This window comes from Pelophylax lessonae (genome assembly GCF_965119305.1).
Source record: "Pelophylax lessonae genome assembly, chromosome: 12".
In the NCBI taxonomy this organism is placed as follows: Eukaryota; Metazoa; Chordata; class Amphibia; order Anura; family Ranidae; genus Pelophylax; species Pelophylax lessonae.
This window is the reverse complement of record NC_138779.1, coordinates 75,025,701-75,046,274: the sequence shown is the minus strand read 5'-3', so window position 1 is coordinate 75,046,274 and position 20,574 is coordinate 75,025,701.

The window sequence follows — 20,574 nt, the reverse complement described above, 5'->3', positions numbered from 1 at the left end:
GTAAATTTTCTTTACAAATGAAGATCCAATATGTGACAAAGTTTTACCAGAGCTATATGGGTTAGCTATAAAGTCAGCACAACAAAAACTGCTTGCTTCAAGGCTGGCTTTGTCTGATTGAAACCTTGGATCCAAACATGCATTAAAGAGGGTTTAACACAAAAAAAAATCCCGTTCCTTTAAAGCATGTTCAACCGCATAGTGCTTATGCTGTGTCATTTGTCCCATTGTATGCTGTAGAAAACCTGGTTGATCCTGCCTGTTCCCCCCCTAATGTGCTGACCATGGTAATTATGGCTGCTGATCCATGATATCTTGGTCAGTTTACATGCCTCCGTCATCCCACTGCTCTCCTTCTCCCCCTCTCTTTATGTCACTTCCTAATGTGTGAGCTGATAAAAAACCCGCCCCTTCCCTTCCTGTCGGCAGCCCCTCTGTAATAATAAGATCTACCACACAGTGTCTGTGTTTTTTAAAAATTCGGCAGCTAAATACCTTTTTCACATTGCCGATGTGTAGTCACCTAACCACCCTGCTGATGCCAGAGGGAAATCCCAGCCCTCCCACTGTAGTCCTTAGATCAGGGTACGAGAGCAGAGGGTGGTCACCTGACCGCACATCATCAATGTCAAAAATGTATTTAGCTGCTGAATTTTCTAATACCATAGACACTGTGTAGTATATCTTATTATTACAGATGTGCTGGCAGTAATTAGGATCAGTGGCTTTACAACCACTTTAACCACTTGCCGACTGCCGACAGTAATCCTACTGCGGCAGTGCAGCCCCCCTGGCTCCCCTGGGTCCAGCGACGTCCTACGTCTCTGGACTTCTAGTGGTCTCTTCTAGTGGTTTAGACACAGCGGGAGTCGGGCCGGAGGAGGAGAGGCGGCGATTGCCGCCTCTCTTCCCCGATCGTCGGGGAAAGTGTGAGAAGACCCGCCTGCTTATGTAAACAAAGCAGGCGGATCTTCTCAGTGACAGACAGGGAGAGATCACAGGATTCAGCAAAGCTGAACCTGCAATCTGTCTGTGTCACAGAACCCCCGCCCCCAAACACGTCAGTAAGCATGAGGCATACATTTAACCCTTTGATCACCCATAGGGTTAACCCCTTCCCTGCCAGTGTCATTATTACAGTAACAGTGCATATTTATAGTACTGATTACTGTAGTAATGTCACTGGTCCCCCCAAAAGTGTCATAAATGTCAGGTAGGGGTCCGATCTGTCCCCCGCAATGTCGCAGTCCTGCAAAAAAATCACAGATCGCCGCCATTACTAGTAAAAAAAAAAACAATTAAAATGACATAAATATTTCCCGTAGTTAGTAAACGCGGTAACGTTTGCGCAAACCAATGAAAATATGCTTATTGCAATTTTTTTACCAAAAATATGTAGCAGAAAACAAATTGGCCTAAAATGTTAAAAAATTTTGATTTTTTTAAATAATTTTTTTGGGAATGTTATATAGCAGAATGTGGCAAAACATTGTTGTTGTTTTTTTTTCAAAATTGTCGCTCTATTTTTGTTTTATAGTGCAAAAATTAAAAACTCGCACGGGTGATCAAATATCACCAAAAGAAAGCTCTATTTGTGGGAGAAAAAGGACGTAAATTTTATTTGGGTACAGCGTCGCACGACCGCGCAATTGTCCGTTAAAATAACGCAGTGCCGAATCGCAAAATAGGGCCTGGTCAGGAAGGTCAGGAAATCTTCCGGTCTTAAAGTGGTTAAATTGATGCTTTTTTCACAGAAGGCTATAAAAGAGTAATATGTGGAAATAAGCTGAGTGCCTTTCCTAAAATACAATGCTTTACAAAATATATACCTTCTTTTTATACCGTTTTTACAAAATCACTGTACAGCCTCTTAAAGGGGAAGACCGGTTTATACCATGTTGTTTTTTAGGAATACAAAACGACCACTTTAAAGTGTATCTAAAGCCAAACATTTTTTTCTGGTGGGGATAGAGGTTCAATTGAATGTTGAAGTGTTTTTATTGTTTGAAGTAAAAGGAATGCATGTGCTCTGCTGTCATGAGGAACAGTCCCTGTGTCCTCTGGCAATCTTTAGGAGATTTGAGCAGCACACTATTCCTATTTTATACAGACTATTGCCAGCACCCATAATCAACTCATATCTCCTAGGGTTTTACTGTCATTTATGTTCCCATTGGAGAGTTTCTCCCTCGTTGTTTGTCCTGGTGACTATTGTTACTGGGACAGAAACTTATAGGAAATCCAAACTTTTACAGTTGCTATATGAATAATAGAAAAATCTTCCAATAGGGTTATCTGTTGGGGGAAGGGTGGGAAGGTAAGGGGCAGGATGGCATAGGGTAGAGAAGGTGGAGGGGTAAGGGAAGTACAGGGTATGATGGTTGTGGGTTGGGAACGGAGCCAGTAGGGATCTGAAAGCTACTTGTAGAGATCTAAGAATTCCAGAGACGTCTGTATTCTTCCTAAGTAAGGAAGTCTAATCATAACAGTCAGAGCCATCATTAATATTATTTGGACCATGGGCAAACATTTTTTTTTGGGCCCCCACCAACCGCATGCAATTTTGCTCTCCACCTGCTTTGAAACATACAATAAATAGCAGCTAAACTCTAAATCAGTTTAGTGAAGCAGATCAGGCAGTAATTGTGATAGGTTGCCAAGGGCTACAACATAACATTACTGCCCACTGATTAGTTGCTAGAGGTTACAGCACATCATTTCTGCTTGCTGATTGGTTGCTAGAGGTTACTGCACATCATTACCGCTCACCCATTGGTTGCTGGGGGGGGGGGGGGTGGTGATGGAATGAGTGGCAGTGCTGGGGGGGGGGGGTGAGTTGCAGTGCTTGGGGGTGGGAGGGATCAGTAGCAGTGCTTTGTGGGGGGGGGGAGGAAAAGAGGGGGATGAGAGAGGGGGTTGAGAGAGAGATGGACAGGGATGAGAGAAAGGGGGGTGAGAGAGGTAAGAGAGCGGATGAGAGAGAGATGGGGGTGAGACAGATAGGGGTGTGAGAAAGGGAGGGAGGTGGGTGAGAGAGAAAGAGGTGGGGTGAGTAAGAAGGGGATGAGAGAGAGAGTGGTGTGAGAGAGGAGAATGAGAGAGATAGAGAGGGGGGAAGAGAGAAGGGAAAGAGAGGGGATTGGAGATGAGAGAGAGGGGGATGAGAAATACGTGAGAGTTTAGATTGATAGAGGGGGGGGTGAGAGAAAGAGGGGGTAAGAGACAGAATGGGGGGTGAGAGAGGGGGGGGGGGTAAGAGAGAGGGGGTGAGGGGAGGGAGGTGAGGATGAGAGAGAGAGAACCCTAGCCCTATCTGCAGTAACTTCTGTGCACCCCCTGTTCCATTCCCTGATACCTTCCGTAGGACATTCACCCTGGCCAGCAGCAGGTAGGGCTTTTCTCCTTCTGGGTGAGGATGGGGGTGTTATGCTCCTTCCAGCAGATCCATTTTTATGTGATAGACTGTAGACTGTTCCGGGTAGCAGTCCCTGGCTGCCTGTGCCTCCTGCCAGTCCTCAGGGCCCCCGATCAGCCTGTCCTGAGGGCAGCTGTCAGAGATGGGAGAGGAAAGGAGATTGGAGGAATCCAGCCTCTGGGTGGTACCACCGCATTGGGGTTTGCTGTGCCTGCTGCTTCTCACCTCACCGATGGTCAGGGAGCTCTTCTCCCTGCTCCTGCCGCCACTGGTCCAGTCTCCTCATGACAAGGAGCTCAGAGGGCAGCTGCTTTGAGCCCCTCAACAATGACTGGGCCCTAGGCAGCTTCCCCTTTTGCCCCGCCTGAGAAACATGAAAACCTGAGAAACATCTAATTTCACAACTAACACTAACTCCTAACACATATGCAAACTTCTTCCCAAAATATTTGTAATTATGTCAAGCCAATTTTTGCGATCACACTGCACAATAAGCACGATGATACTGCTATTTGCACCTGTTATATTACAATTTCCTGTGTTACCTCTAATTAATGGACAATAAATGAGCCTCATCACACTGATAAGACTCTCTGTGTGCCCTCCCCCTGTAAGAAGACTACACACCTTTGTCCAGTGACTAGAAGCACATTGAAACACAGCTCTGGCATACAATACTCCTCTCATTCTTAAGCATCATCATGCACACAGGCAGACAGAACGCTGCTTTATAGTAATTTTGTTATTAATAATATACAGGATTTATATAGCACCAACAGTTTGTGCAACACTTTACAAAATGGAGGGAGATAGTGAAGGTATAATACAATTTAAAGTGACTGTAAAGTCAGAAGGTTTTTTATCTTAATGCATTCTATACATTAAGATAAAAAAACCTTCTATGTGCAGCATAGGGGCGGGGCCTGACTGTGGCTCAGTGTCTGAATGGACACAGGGAACTGCGGCTCGGGTGCCCCCAAAGCAAGATGCTTGCTGTTGGGGCACTCAACAGGACGGAGAGGCCAGGAGCACCAAAGAGGGACCAGAGAAGAGGAGGATCTGGGCTGCTCTTTTATACAGCTTCTGTAATGTCACAAGATTTATTTCCATCCAGTGTTGCATTCATTTTTCACCAAGATCTTGTGTTGATGGTGGGAGAGTCAGACCACTACACATATTGATCGGAAACTGGTGAGGCTGCATTGTTCGGATATGCAGCATCCTGGAACATATGACATGTCCCAGGAGGTTGTGGATGGAGAGGGAGGCAGGAAAACTTACGCAATTCTCAGAATGCAGAAGTAAGAACAGGTACCTGTCAGAAAAAGGTACCTGCTACCATAAAATAAACTTTCAAAATTAGTGTTGGGGGGGGGGGGGGAGGGGAGGAGGAACAGACCCTCATTTTTTAGGGAAGTTCCTTTTTAAATTACTCACATTCAACATATTTACAGGTAAAGTGAAAAAAATTCCAAAGCTCTGACAACGCCTTTTTAAATTCCAATATTGCAAAACCCCACAAAAATGTGTTTTGCTCCTGTAAAATTGTTTTTCTTTTCATTTTACTATTCTGATGAAAAAAAAAAAGAACTAAAATAAAAGAAGTTCTTCAACTGATAAACTCCTACTAAAGTAGGGTGACCAGTTAACTCCGGTTTCCGTGGACAGTCCCCATACTGAGGACGCTGTCCCTGACCTGAATCTGTCCCCGGTTTTGTCCCCGCTTTGCAGGGCTGATCCTGGGCGGATGCACCGCAAGCTGGGGCGGGGGTTGCCAGGGTCCCGCTGGGCCTATTAGGCTGCCTCGGAGTAGAAGGGGGCAGCAAGCGCTGCTGGAGGATTACACAGTACAGGGATCTCGCGCTTACACAGCAGCCGCTGACATACGAAGTCCCGTCTCCTGGACGGGCTCCTATGAAAGACAGTACACTGGTGACATCTATCATAGAAGGCGGGACTTCATATAACAGTGGCCACGGCAGGTAAGCGTGAGATCCCAGTTCTGTGTAATCCGGTGGCTCTCCAATTCCACATGCACTGATCACGCTGTATTGATGGGGCACTGGTGAGGCTGCAATGATGTGGCACTGGTAAGGCTACATTGATGGGGTACTGGTGAGGCTACATTGATGGGGTACTGGTGAGGCTGCATTGATGGGGCACTGGTGAGGCTGCATTGATGGGGCACTGGTGAGGCTGCATTGATCTGGCACTGGTGCGGCTGCATTGATCTGGCACTGGTGCGGCTGCATTGATCTGGCACTGGTGAGGCTGCATTGATGGGGCACTGGTGGGGCTGAATTGATGGGGCACTGGTGAGACTGCATTGATCTGGCACTGGTGGGGCTGCATTCATGGGGCACTGGTGAGGCTGCATTGATGGGGCACTGGTGAGGATGCATTGATGGGGCGCTGGTGGGGCTGCGTTGATGGGGCACTGGTGAGGCTGCATTGATCTGGCACTGGTGAGGCTGCATTGATGGGGCACTGGTGAGGCTGCATTGATGGGGCACTGGTAAGGCTGCATTGATCTGGCACTGGTGAGGCTGCATCTGATGGGGTACAGATTCTTGCACAGGCATATAGAAGGTATTCTTCATTCTCATGTATTATTAGCACTCTCCTACCTGCAAATGCCAGTTAGATGTGCTCTCATTGTTGCTGCCTCTTCTGTATCTGTGTATTTCCACTGGTAGACCTGTGTAATGTTTATGTACAGTTCGTCCACTGTTGGGTCTTTACACCCAAAGCCAGCCTGCTAGAGGCGGAGGGCAACAGAATCCTTCTATTATTCAATATTAAAGAAAGGAAAATCATTTCTGAGTAAAGGTTCAGCACAGGAGAATTCTTAAAGGGTAACTCCAATTTCATGATAAAAAAGAATAGCAAATAATAAAAGAAATAATATAACATATACAATTACTACACAAGTCATATTGTAATTGAATGTTTTTTAAAAAATACCTTCCCTTTTCAATCTGCAGTGCTGTAATTTTCTGTTAAATGCAATGTAATATGGGAACCTGGAGGGCTTCTGTACACAGATGATGTACTGAACACACCCAGAAATGTAATTTTCTTGTGTTATTGGCTTACTAATTTTCCCAGAAGTCATTACTAACATACACGTTCGATTTTGGGCATCCCCTGTAACAAAAATGTCATTTGGAAATCAAGTCTGAAGGGATACAGACCCTGCACCTTTCTTCATTAGAACCCTGCTGATTGATAATTATGAACTCACTCCCATTTGCATTTACTTTGCACATTTACACAGACAAACAGCTATTACTTCAGAATAACAAAAGGTACACCTAAAGGGGAATGTTTTCTTTCTGAACAAAAGTGGAGTTACTCTTCAACAACCAAGCACTTTCACCTTCTTATTTCCAGATTTCATTGCTGTCACACTGGGCTTTTGCTAAAAAATGAAAAAAAAAAAGTGTTATTCTTTGTTATAGTTATACAGTTTTGCAAAAAAATGTTTAACAAATTTAGGCCAAAATGTAGTCTACTACATTTTTTTGGCAAAGCCGGGTTCATACCTATGCAAATTTAATGCATATTTTCCTGCATCCAATTCACATGACAGGAGAGTAAAAAGGGTTCTTTGCGTCGTTGGTTTGGATTCAGGTGGGAATTCAGGCAAAAATTCAGACCTAATTTGCACCTGAAAGGGTGGGCAGGGACGCACTGGACCTCATACTGTGAACCGTGGCCGCAGCATATGTGAACCCAGCCTAAATCTAACCCAAATTAGTGCATATTATTTAGTCTGTAGCACAGTTATAGAGTCCACAAACTATGGTATATACTGTATATATCTGATGTACTGACGGTCGTACTCATTTCTCATTTCTTTAGGTCTGAAAATGCCAGAAAGGTACAAATACCCCCCAAATTACCCCTTTTTAATAATCCAAGGCATTAAGTTGGAGGTGTGGAGAGTTTTTTAAAGTTGGTCAGAATTTTTTGGAAAATAATTTGTTTTTTTCACAATTTTTTTTTTTTCTACATACAGTCACCAGTGCAGTATATCCTCATTATATGACTGATGTGGTGGTGATAAGGGACAGTTACTGATGACAATATGTAAAAAATAAGAAAAAAAATAACTTTTTTACATTTTTGTATTTACTTTATTATTACAATGTTTTCATTTTTATGATTTTTTTTTTTTTTTTTTTTTTACATACCGTGACCAGTGCAATAAAGGAGGTGATCAGGATTTTTTTTTTTTACACACTATGATTGCTTATAACAGTGATAATCAATGTTATAAGCAACCATTTTTTATGAATGAAATCCATCCATACAGTGTGTACTATTGTGAAGTTGTGATTGGCCACAGCTATCACATAGTACAGATGCACTGTGACTGGCCCTCTCTGTACTATGTGATCACTTGATCACTGTGACAAATCTCAGAGACCAACACAATAATACACAATGAACGGCTATCAATGTTCATTATCGAATCAACCTGATATGTGCCTGCTGTACCATGTACTTGTATGAACAGTCTACTGTTCTCTTTGTATTGCTTCCTTTATGTGTAATCCCTGGTGTTCCTCCCAGTCCCTCTGCTTTCCTATTAAAAACTGACCACTCTAAGCAGGAGAGCATACTGCGATCAGTCCTCTAGCTTTGCTGGGAACTCAGTGTACTCTCATCCAATGATTAGACTTGTCCTGACACGCCCCCGCTGCACAGCCATTCACTGAAGAGTTCAGTGTGCTGCTGCTTCTCTACCCCCAGCTCTTATGCAGCTGAGAACAGAGGGAATGTGATCACTTTTAAAAAAAGGGGGGGGGAAGCTATTTATAATCTTTTTTTGATTGTATATCCATACAAAATTGTTTTTCCTTTCATTTCTATTTTAAACTGATTGGGTTGTTTTACAAGGTGATCGTTTACAATCACTTTAAGTCACTGAATGTACTGACAAATATCTGTCCGTATGTTCACTCGAAAATGTACTAGTGTATGGCTAGCTTTAGGCTACATTCACACCTGAGCGTAGCGTTTTCGCGCGTTTTTTACCGCGATTTTACCTCGATTTTTACCGTGATTTACAGGCGTTTTTTGTGCAGGCTTTTTTGATTAAATAGAAACCAATGGAAAACGCCTGTAATCTGCCCAAAAAGAAGCTCATGTACTTTTTTGAGCGTTGGGCGTTTTGTATACAGCGTCAAAACGCTCAGATGTGAACAGGGGCCATTGAAATGAATAGGATTTGTCTTGTTGGGCGTTTTGAGAGCTGATCCTAGAGCAAAAATGTATTTAACCACTTCTGGACGGGAAGGATTTGCCCCCTTAATGACCAGGCCATATTTTGCGATTTGACACTGTGTTACTTTAATGGACAATTGCGAGGTCGAAATACATCTAAATAAAATTGGTGTCCTTTTTTTCCCCACAAATAGAGCTTTCTTTTGGTGGTATTTGATCACCTGTGCTATTTTTATTTTTTGCGCTATAAACAAAAAAAGAGCGACAATTCTGAAAAAAAAAAAAAAACCACAATATTTTTCACATTCTGCTATATAACATTCCCCCCCCCCCCCCAAAAATTTTTAAAAATCAAAATTTTTTAACATTTTAGGCCACTTTGTTTTCTGCTACATATTTTTGGTAACAAAAAAAAAAAAATCGCAATAAGAGTATTTTGATTGGTTTGCGCAAAAGTTATCGCGTCTACTAACTACGGGAAAGATTTATTTCATTTTTATTGTTTTTTTTTACTAGTAATGGCGGCGATCTGCGATTTTTTTACTGGACTGCGACATTGCGGCAGACAGATTGGACCCCTGACTGACATTTTTGACACTATTGGGGGTACCAGTGACATTACTACAGTAATCGGTGCTAAAAATATGCACTGTTACTGTAATAATGACACTGTCAGTGAAAGGGTTAACACTGTGGGTGATTAAGGGGTTAAATGTGTACCTAGGGGCGTGCTTCTAAGTGTGGGGGGGGGCGTGGCTTGTGAAATGATCACCGAGACCTGTGTTCCTATACAGAAGGATCACAGGTGCTCTGTGATCATTCCAGGGAGAAGAACGGTCAGCTGTGTTTACAACAGCTGACCGTTCTTCTCTCTCAGCGGCGAATGATCGTGGGTGTCAGGTGGCAATCGGAGCCACCTGCCCCATGCATCGGAGTCCCCACGCACTCGCCCCCTAGCTGCAGGCGCATGACTGACATATATCGGTTTGCGCAGGAGCGGCTGCCTGCTGCAGTAAAACTGCGGCGGGCAGTCGTTAACCGGTTAAATATATATTATGGATTATAGAGTTGAAATAAATTTAGTTTTTTCTTTGGACAGCTTAGAAATATAGGATTGTTAACATTCAACTATGAGAAGGTCAGGGCATAGATTAGTTTGATTGGTCAGGCCTATAATTTGTTCCAATTTTAGATGTAATATACCGCAGTGCATGTTTTTGTTATGTGTTGTTTTTTCCTTTCCAAGAAAACAGTACTCAGCTGGGGGTTAGATATTGAAGTGTTGAATGTTTTTGTACAGATCCTTATCCACAAGGTTGAGGTTTGTTTACTTCTCCTTAGCTTGAACACTCAAATAAAAGAAATAACATTTCTGCCTATATCCTTGGCTTACATACAACAGTATAAAATTACAATCTTGTTAGAGGTATTACCTAAGCAAACACAACAACGGCGAATCATGTGACCGGCAACATGACTCGTAAAGTTTAACATTCGCCTGCTTGCGCTGTGCTGATAAAATGTACATCTTTGCAGTGTTATCAGTAAAGAATGTCCATATAGTATCTGATTTCATACCTCGGATAGCCAGAGGTTGAATGACACTCCTTGCCTATTAGACAGCTCTAAAGCCCCGTACACACGTACCGATTGTCGGCCGTAAATATTCGGCCGACGACCGTTCGGCCGTTTGTAGGCTTGTTAGTATGATGCTTCCGACAGCGCCTTTTCGGCCGAACAGAATCTGTTGTGCAGGCATTAAAATTTTTGTATGCCAACACCAGAACGGCCGATTGTTCGCCAGTCAGTACAGAATTCGGCTGACAAACAGCCGATTAGCAAGACTGGGCATGCTCAGAAAAGAAAAAACACACGGAAAGTTAACCATCTCATTACATCACTTCTGCAGTCGGCTGTTGTTGGCCGACAAAATTCATGTGCAGTCTTTTGCAGTTTTCAGCCGACACGACAGCCCTGGACAAAAGACGGATGATCGTTCGGCCGACGTTCGCTACGTGTGTACGGGGCTTAAGGCTGGCCACAGACAGAGCAAATTTCTTTCCTGCAACCACAGGTTGCAGGAAAGAAATTTGCATGATTCCCCCATTAACACAGTGTTAATGGGGCAATTCTTCCTGCAGAGCCATTGTCTTCACCCGGCGGGAGAAGACAGTGAATATTGTCACCTGCAATAATCGCATGTAAAATCTGGCAGGCTGGGTGTAGCCAAGTTGATCAATCAATTAACTTGGGTACATTCAGAATGCCCATACATAGTTAGAATCTCAGCCAGTTCCTGCTGAACCTGCTGAGATTTGAAGTGTCTATGGCCAGCTTAAAGCGGAGTTCCACTTAAAAGTGGAACTCTGTTGATCTGCTGATCTGCTCCCCCCCCCCCCCCCCCTCCGATGCCCCATTTGGCACCTTTCAGGGGAGAGGGGGGAATGGGTACCTGTTTTTGACAGGTAACCTTCCCCACTTCCTGGGAGACAGCGCTGCGGTGCTGTCCCTCGGAAGTTCGGTTCCCTCCCTTTTCCTCCGCCGCTGGGCCATTTACAAAGCGCAGCATGCTTTGCGCATGCGCAGTAGGGAACCAGCAATGAAGCCGACAGGCTTCACTGCCGGGTTCCCTTACTCTGGATGGCGGCGGCGGCACCTGAGAGCCGATACGTAAATCGGCTTCTGACATTGCGGGCTCCCTGGACAGGTAAGTTCTACTATTTAAAAGTCAGCAGCTACAGTATTTGTACCTGCTGACTTTTAATTTTTTTAAGGGGGGGGGGGGCGGAACTCCGCTTTAACTACTTCAGCCACAGAAGGTTACCCCCCTTCCTGACCAGGCCATTTTTTGCGATACGGCACTGCCTTACTTTAACTGACAATTGCGCAGTCGTGCAACGCTGTTCCCAAAAAAAAATTGATGTCCTTTTTTTTCCCACAAATAGAGCTTTCTTTTGGTGGTATTTGATCACCCCTGCGTTTTTTTTTTTTTTTTTTGCGCTATAAACAAAAATAGACCTACAATTTTGAAAAGAAAACAATATTTTTTACTTTTTGCTATAAAACATATCCAATAAAAAAAATTTAAAAACATTTAATTTCTTCATCAATTTAGGCCAATATGTGTTCTGCTACATGTTTTTAGTAAAAAAAAAATTAGCGTATGTTGATTGGTGTGCGCAAAAGTTATTGAGTCTACAAACTATGGGATAGATTTATGGAATAATTGTTTATTTATTTATTTATTTTTTAACTAGTATTGGCAGCGATCAGCAATTTTTAGCAGGACTACGACATTGCGGTGGGCAAATCTGACAAATCTGAGTTGATTTACTAAAACTGGAGAGTGCAAACTCTGGTGCAGCTGTGCATGGTAGCCAATCAGCTTCTAACTTCAGCTTGTTCTATTAGGCTTTGACAAAATAAAAACTGGAAGCTGATTGGTTTCTATGCAGAGCTGCACCTGATTTTGCACCATGCAGTTTTAGTAAATCAACCCTTAAGTGACACTTTTTGGGGACCAGTGACACTAAAACAGTGATCAGTATTAAAAAATGCACTGTCCATGTACTAATGACATTGGCAGGGAAGGGGGTTACATAGTTAGAAAACCCAACTATACAATCCCATATACACAATCCTATATTCGCAGTTGATTCAGAGGAAGGTGAAAACCCCAGCAAAGAATGATCCAATTTTCTACAGCAGGGGAAAAAAAATCCTTCCTGATCCCCCCAGAGGCAATCGGATATTCCCTGGATCAACTTTACCTATAAATATTAGTACCCATTCATATTATGTACACCCAGGAAAGAATCCAGGCCTTTTTTAAAGCAATCTAGTGAGCTGGCCAGAACCACCTCTGGAGGGAGTCTATTCCACATTTTCACAGCTCTTACAGTGAAGAAACATTCCATATTTGGAGATGAAATCTGTTTTCCTCTAGGACTAAAGAGTGCCCCCCTTGTCCTCTGTGTTGACCTTTAAAGGGAACTACTCAACACCAAGTTCACTATATGGACCCCTTACGTATTTATACATGTTGATCATATCCCCCCTTAATCTCCTCTTCTCAAGGGAGAATAAACTCAGTTCCTCTAATATTTTCTTATAGCTGAGCTCCTCCATGCCTCTTATCAGTTAGGTTGCCCTTCTCTGCACTTTCTCCAGTTCCCCGATATCCTTTTTAAGAATTGGTGTCCAAAACTGAACTGCATATTCCAGATGAGGTCTTACTAATGATTTGTACAGGGGCAAAATGATCTCTCTCTCTCTGGAGTCCATGCCTCTGTTAATACAAGAAAGGACTTTGCTTGCTTTGGAAACCGCACCTTGGCATTGCATGCTATTATTAAACTTACGATCTACCAGAACACCCAGATCCTTCTCCGCTATGGATTCCCCCAGTTCTACTCCACCTAGTATGTATGATGCATGCATATTCTTGGGCCCCAAGTGCATAACTTTACATTTATCAACATTAAACCTCATTTGCCACATAGTTGCCCAATGAAACAGTGCATTGAGGTCGGCTTGTAAATTGGAGACATCCTGTATGGAAGTTATTCCACTGCAAAGCTTGGTGCCATCTGCAAAGACTGAAATGGTACTTTTAATCCCAGACCCTATATCATTTATAAAGATATTAAAAAGTAAGGGTCCCAACACTGAACCTTGGGGTACACCGCTGATAACTTTAGACCATTCAGAGTACGAATCATTAACCACTACTCTCTGACTTCTACCTTTTAGCCAATTTTCTATCCATTTACAAACCGATCTTTCCAAGCCTGTAGACTTTACCTTACACATTAGCCGTGTGTGGGGAACTGTGTCAAACGCTTTTGCAAAATCCAAAGGTTAACATCAGGGGCGATCAAAGGATTAAATGTGTTGCCTGAGAGTGCTTGCTAACTGTGTGGGGGATATGCTTTGAATGGGGGAGGACAGAGATCCATTTTCCCCTCTCACAGAACGGCGATTTGCCCTGTTAAAATAGGCAGACTGCCGTTTTGCCTTTCTTACACGCGATCGCCGGTTGCCAGCGAACATCAGGTTCGTCGGACCCATGATTGCCTCCCGCTGTGTCCAATCACAGCAGGAGCGGGTCACCTGCGGCGCGCACCCCAGATCCAGTGCACGAAATTATGTACAGGTACGTCATTTTGTGCAGGAGGGCCGCCCTGCCGCCGTATATCTGCATGGGGCCGTCCAAAAGTAGTTAACTAACTATGAAGTGTGATCAGTTATTTGTGGCTATATACATATCAATTTGTGAATAATCTAGGTATGAGGCAATGGCTGAGAGCGCTGACTGGAGTGTTCTGACAGGGGGGCCATCTCCCTGTCAGAACACAATAGTAAAGCAAGGATGATTGCTGTACTAACATTGCATAGTTATCACAGTGGCTCCTCCTGAGTTGTCAGGGTTTTTTTTTCCGTTCAGCCCTGCTAGGTCGAAAAAAAAACAAAAAAAAAGCTAGTAGTGTACACTAGGCTACAGTGCCAAGGGACAATCTAATTAGCAGATGTGAAGAACACAATAGTAAAGCAAGGGTGATTGCTGTACTAACATCGCATAAGTTAGTACAGTGGCTCCTCCTGAGCTGTCAGGTTTTTTTTTTTTTCGTATAGCCCTGCTAGGTCGAACGAAAAAAAAAAAAAAGCTAGTAGTGTGCACTAGGCTCAGGGCTGCCGCTAAAAATCCTGGGGCCCCATACAGCCTACCTGACAGGCCCCCCCCCCCCCCCCCACCGAAAATATCAAAATTATATTAACCAATCCCTCTTCCTAGCAGAAATCCCTCCCAATCACCCCTCACAATGCAGCACCCCTAATCCCTCCACAAATTCACCACCCCATCCCCATACAGAGTGCAGGGGTCAGGAATACGTTCAGGAGAATGCTAGATACAGAATGCAGAGTTCTGGAGTGCATTATGCACAGGGTTCAGGAGAGTGCTAGATAGGGAGTAGTGCCTTACTAAGCTGACCAAGATTTACCATTACCGACATCACAGCATGGATTTGACAGGTGCAGTCTCTCATTGTGGCTGCATAGTGCACACCCAGCTGGTTTGTTAGCCAATCCCTGGCTGTTCTAAATGTTCCCACTGCTGCAGGTCCTTCTGAGCTAGAAGGTAACATTTATCACCAGAATTATGCCGGACAAAGCCTCTGTACAGCGGGACAGTCCTGCCCAGGTTGGGAGGTATGTTGTCATCCTACCGATCTTCCTGCTGTCTGGGCCCCCCTTTGTACCGGGGCCCCATACAGGAGTACTGGCTGTACCCCCCTGATGGCGGCCCTGACTAGGCTAAAGTGCCAATGGACAATCTAATTAGCAGATGTGAAGATGACCTCTACATAGGCTGAGCTTTTCTACATATTCTGTGCAGCAGTAAACTAATGCGAAGATAAAAAAAACAGCTAGATCTTTTATTTAGTGTCAATGTACAGAACACAAAAAAGTAAAGCCTCGTATACACTATGAGAAAATCGTATGAAAACAGTACACATTAAACGAAAATCGTTCGTTCTGTTTCCGTACAAGAAAGATTTTGGTGTTTGTCCCTTTGGAAATTTTAATTTGGAAGGTCAGAATCAGCTATCAAAAGTTGTGTACACACTGTCAGAAAATCATACGATCGTTCCTCGGACTAAAATGTTTGCCCGATTTTCATATAGTGTGTGTGAGCCATAACAAATATACAGATTTTTTCCCCTATATATGTGACACATCATATACTGAATGATAGCAGACAACACTGCAAATTCATTCATAAAAATCCAGGACATTCTAGTGTTATTATGTATGTACCATGTTGAATTCTAGTCTTGATCTTCCAACTCTTTCTCTTCTAACAGATGCTAATAGATGGAAAACATCCTTTCAGTTGGTTGATTCTTCTTTTTCTTTCAGGCTTTTTTACGATTCCCCATCCCCCATAGTTGCAGTTAAAGGAGTTGTAAAGTCTGAAGGTTTGTTATCTTAATGCATTCTATGCATTAAGATAAAAAAGCCTTCTGTGTGCAGCAGCCCCCCATCTCAATCCAGCGATGTCCACGAGTGCCTCAGCCATCCGGGACTCTCTCTCCTGTTTGGCTGAGACATCGCAGCGGTGCCATTGGCTCCAGCTGCTATCAATCAAACTCAGTAAGCCAATCAGGAGGTAGAGGAGGTGGGGCCGAATGGTAGCTCTGTGTCTGAATGGACACAGGGAGCTGCAGCTCGGCTTGGGTGCCCCCATAGCAAACTGCTTGCTATGGGGGCACTCAACAGGAGGGAGGGGACAGGAGCTCCAGCCAGGGAAGCGAGAAGAGGAGCATCTGGGCTGCTCTGTGCAAAACTACTGCACAGAGGAGGTAAGTATAACATGTTAGCAGAGGCGTAACTATAACCTTCAGGGCCCTGGTGCAAGAAACCATGAAGCGCCCCCCGGACCCCTGGCCGGGGCCCTTCCCTTCAAGCCTGGGGCTCTTCCCACTGATCCTGGGGCCCTTTATTACGGTTCCGCAGCGGGACCCTTTCACAAGTTCTGCAGTGGGCCCCCTTCCTGCCATCTTGGGGCCTCCTCACGGTGGTGGAATGCCAGGGCTCGGTTGCAAGTGTGACCTTTGCGATTCTGGAAGTTCACCCACTGGTGTCAGTAGTTTTTATTTTTTGGTATTCTAATTTTATTATTTTTTATAATTTTATTTTATTTTTTTACAATGTCACTGACTATGACTCTGTCCATTCAGAAAAGGAAGGAGCTGGTAAATTACATATTTACCGACCCCTTCCTGGTTCTCTATTGTTGTGACACATCCCCTGCCCTGCAGCAGCCGGCAGGAGAGGGGAGGGAGCACAGTGGGGGGGGGGGGGAGCCAGGGGAGCACACAGGGTCCCAGAGACAGCAGAACACAAGTGAACTGGATAGGAGTGGTGGGGGCAGCATACAGAGGAACCAATCTCCTCCATTTTCCTCCTGCAGCTACAGGAGGAAAAAGGAGGACAGTGATTTCTCTACAGTCTGCCTCCGCTGCCCCTCCTATCCAGGTGTACAGGGGGCCGCACAGGCTCCCTGGAGCATGGGGCCTGGATGCAATTGCAACCCCTGTAGTTATGCCCCTGCATGTTAGTTATTTTAATAGAAAAAAAAACTAGACTTTAGGGGACACACTGGTCATTCTGCATTGAAAGGGGGCACGCTGGTCTCTCTGAATTGAAAAGGGGCACGCTGGTCTCTCTGCATTGAAAGGGGGCACGCTGGTATCTCTGCATTGAAAGGGGGCATGCTGGCATCTCTGCATTGAAAGGGGGCACGCTGGTGATTCTGCATTGAAAGGGGGCATGCTGGTGATTCTGCATTGAAAGGAGGCACGCTAGTCTCTCTGCATTGAAAGGAGGCACGCTGGTCTCTGCATTGAAAGGGGGCACACTGGTATCTCTGCATTGAAAGGGGGCACGATGGTCATTCTGCATTGAAAGGGGGCACGCTGGTCTCTCTGCATTGAAAGGGGGCACGCTGGTCTCTCTGCATTGAAAGGAGGCACGATGATCTCTGCATTGAAAGGGGGCACGTTGGTCTCTGTGCATTGAAAGGGGGCACGCTGGTCTCTGTGCATTGAAAGGGGGCACGCTATACCTTAATTACTGAAAGCCCCTTTCACACTTTTGTGACCTCAAAGTCACACAGTTTTTTACAGCGTTTTTTGCCACAAAGCAATGCCTATTACATTTTTCTGTTTGCGCCCCCCCCCCCCCAAAAAAAAAATTGTGAGCACCAGCCGCCACTGTTCCTATGTAAACAGGGAGAGAGATGGGGGAGGTTCATGCAGACACCTGCAGGGGTGCACGGCTTTAAGAACAAGGCCTAAAATCAAAAATTGATTTTCCATTGATTATCTTTGAGGCTGCTATTACAACTCCCAACTACCCTCCAAAATACGTATCACTGGCCTGGAATGGGGTCCCTCAAAGTCTCAGCAGACACAACTGTCTAAGGACATGATGAAGTTTAGGATGTGAATGCTTTTTTCAGGCAGAAGTCCTTCTCTGCAGCTTACAGAGATAAAGGAAAGTAAGGTGGTGAACACTGGGACTAGGTGAGACCATCTTCAGTACCAAGGAAAGTATGTGGAAGGGTCAGGGATTAGGCACCTGTCAGCTATCTATGAATACCTTTATTTTACAATGCAACACTAATATTGAGAATATTATGCCAATATATTGCAAAAAAAAAAAATGTAGGTGTGTAGCTTTGGCACTAGACATGTTCCATCTTGATGTAACCTCATCAGTCCTGTTAGGGATCCTGCCACTGATTCATTCTTACTAACTCTCGTGTCATATCTGGTGATGATCAAACACATTAATTAAAGCTTCACAAGGGGTCACATATGCACATGTACACATTTGTAAGGAGTCTCTCCTTTAATTATTAAATGTTGCTTTACTTACCCTGTGTGAGTTGGTCATTCAGGATCACATTGTGGCTTACCAGGCAAGCTGAACTCATACAGCCCTAGCCTTCCCTGCAAAAGATAGGCTGGTAAGGAAGGTCTTGCAAAATAGATAGCAATACAGCGATATGGCTTCTGTATATTGCATGACCATTTCTAGCAATCAGTCCCTAGCAAAAGGGCACTGAACAGGTTTGTACCCCATATAACACACATGTATAGAGTACCCAATTAGGGATGCACCGAATATTCGGCGGCCGAACATTATTCGGCCGAAAATAGAAAAAATAGCACTTTCGGTGTTCGGCCGAATAAGTCAAAAGGCCGAATAATTTTGTGCCGAACAATAGGGCTGAACGATAGTCGATATGATATCGACTATCGTTCTGTGGCCGTAGGCGATATTCATATCGCCGAGGTCACGATATTTACAGGGGGAAGGGACTCGGAGGAGGACAGGAGGACTCACAGACTTCCGTGTTAGGCAGGGGAAGCCGGGACACTTCAGCGGTGAGCATACATACATTACTCACTCGTGCACTGCAGCCCCCCCCACACATTCAGTGAGTCTTACTCTCCTCCCTAGTTTTTTCAATGGCACATTCAGGAAGCCAATCACGCCGTGATTAGCTGCACAGCGAACCAATCACGCGTGCCTGCACACCTGATTGGTTCCGCTGTGCCGCTACTCACGGCGTGATTGGCTTCCTGAATGTGCCATTGAAAAAACTAGGGAGGAGAGTAAGACTCCCTGAATGTGTGGGGCGGGCTGCAGTGCACGAGTGAGTAATGTATGTATGCGGCTGTGCTCCTTTCCAGGCTCCTACTACCACCACTATGAGAGACTGTCTGTCACTGTATAATCTGATCGAGTCCACACTGACACTGACTGACTGTCACTGAGTAATTGATGTTACCACATTAACCCTGACCTGCCCAGTGCCCTGTATCTGCAATTAAAATTTACAAGGCTGCCTGCATGCTTCCTGATTTCCATTCCCAGCATCCTTCCCAATCCCTACAGTGTCACTAACATTAACCCTATGGTACAAGGCTGCAGTGTGCACTGAATCCCATTCCCTACAGTAACATTTAGGGAGAGAGACATGAGAGGACAAGAGAAAGAGAGAGAGAGAGACATGAGAGGACAAGAGAGAGAGAGACATGAGAGGACAAGAGAGAGGACAAAAAATTGGCAAAATAAATGGAAAAAATGCGAAACGGCCTTCGGCCAAACATTTCATTATTATTCGGCTTCGGCCAAGAATTTCATTTCGGTGCATCCCTATACCCAATATCTGCAAGTAAAAGAGAACTACATAGGACAAATTTCACAACTTCCAAACCACATAAATAGGAAAATATTGTTTAAAGGAAAAAAACATTGACTTTTGATTCAAGAGTACTAACACTTGGACTAATTCTGTATACGGTATATTTCTGCAGATTTTCTAGGAAAGCACAGCTTTTTTTAGCGCCACAAAACCATCTGCCTCTGAGGTCAGTGTTTGCTCTGATAGAGCTAGGGCTGGCTTTGCAGCGATTCATTAATGCCAACATGTCTTTATCTGTATTTTTATTGTATTACATGATTTCATATTATAACTTAACATAGGACCATGCATTCACTATAGCTGGTCTCCCACAGTACACAGAACATGGAAATGCAATTATTCTAGTAAAGATAAACTGCTAAATACCTTTTCTCATCAGCAGTATATAGCAGTCTTATGACTTCTATGAGTGTCTGGTTAAAGCTTGTAGGAGAACTTTTCATTCTCCTCTGACTAACCTATGAGGCTGCATGGCCCCTGACCCTCTGTCTGGACAGTGTTGATTGGCTGGGTGCTGATCACATGAAGGGACTCAGCAGGTAGGTTGTTCCAAACATCTTGGAGAACTAACTAATCATAGATCATCTGTGGATGGAGGCTGCCTCAGATTCTTCTGTCTCTTCATGTAATCCCAGACAGACTCGATGATGTTGAGATCAGGGCCCTATGGGGCTCAAACCATCACTTCCCTGACTCCTTGTTCTTCTTTACTTTGAAGATAGTCCTTAAAGCGGAATTCCAGCCTAACCGCACACTCACCTGTCCCACGGTCCAGCGATGCGCCGTCTTCTCCCTCTCTGCTCTGCGGCGCCGGCATCACTAATGTGGGCACCTGGCTGTGACAGTTTGCGGCTTCACAGCCGGGTACGCACTGCGTATGCGCGAGTTGCGCTATGTGTCTTGATTGCCCGGCAATCTTCTGGGACCTCTGACATGTCCCAGAAGACTGCAGGGAGAGAGGAGAACTTCCGCTCAGGGCGCCGCGGCGCTCCGAGCGGAAGTGGGAGCGGGTACCTGTCAAAACTAGGTACCCGCTCCCCCCCCCCCCCAAAAAAAAATGACATGCCAAATGTGGCATGTCAGGGGGTTAGGACTATTTAAAGCGGAAGATCCACTTTTGGGTGGAACTCCGCTTTAATGACATTGG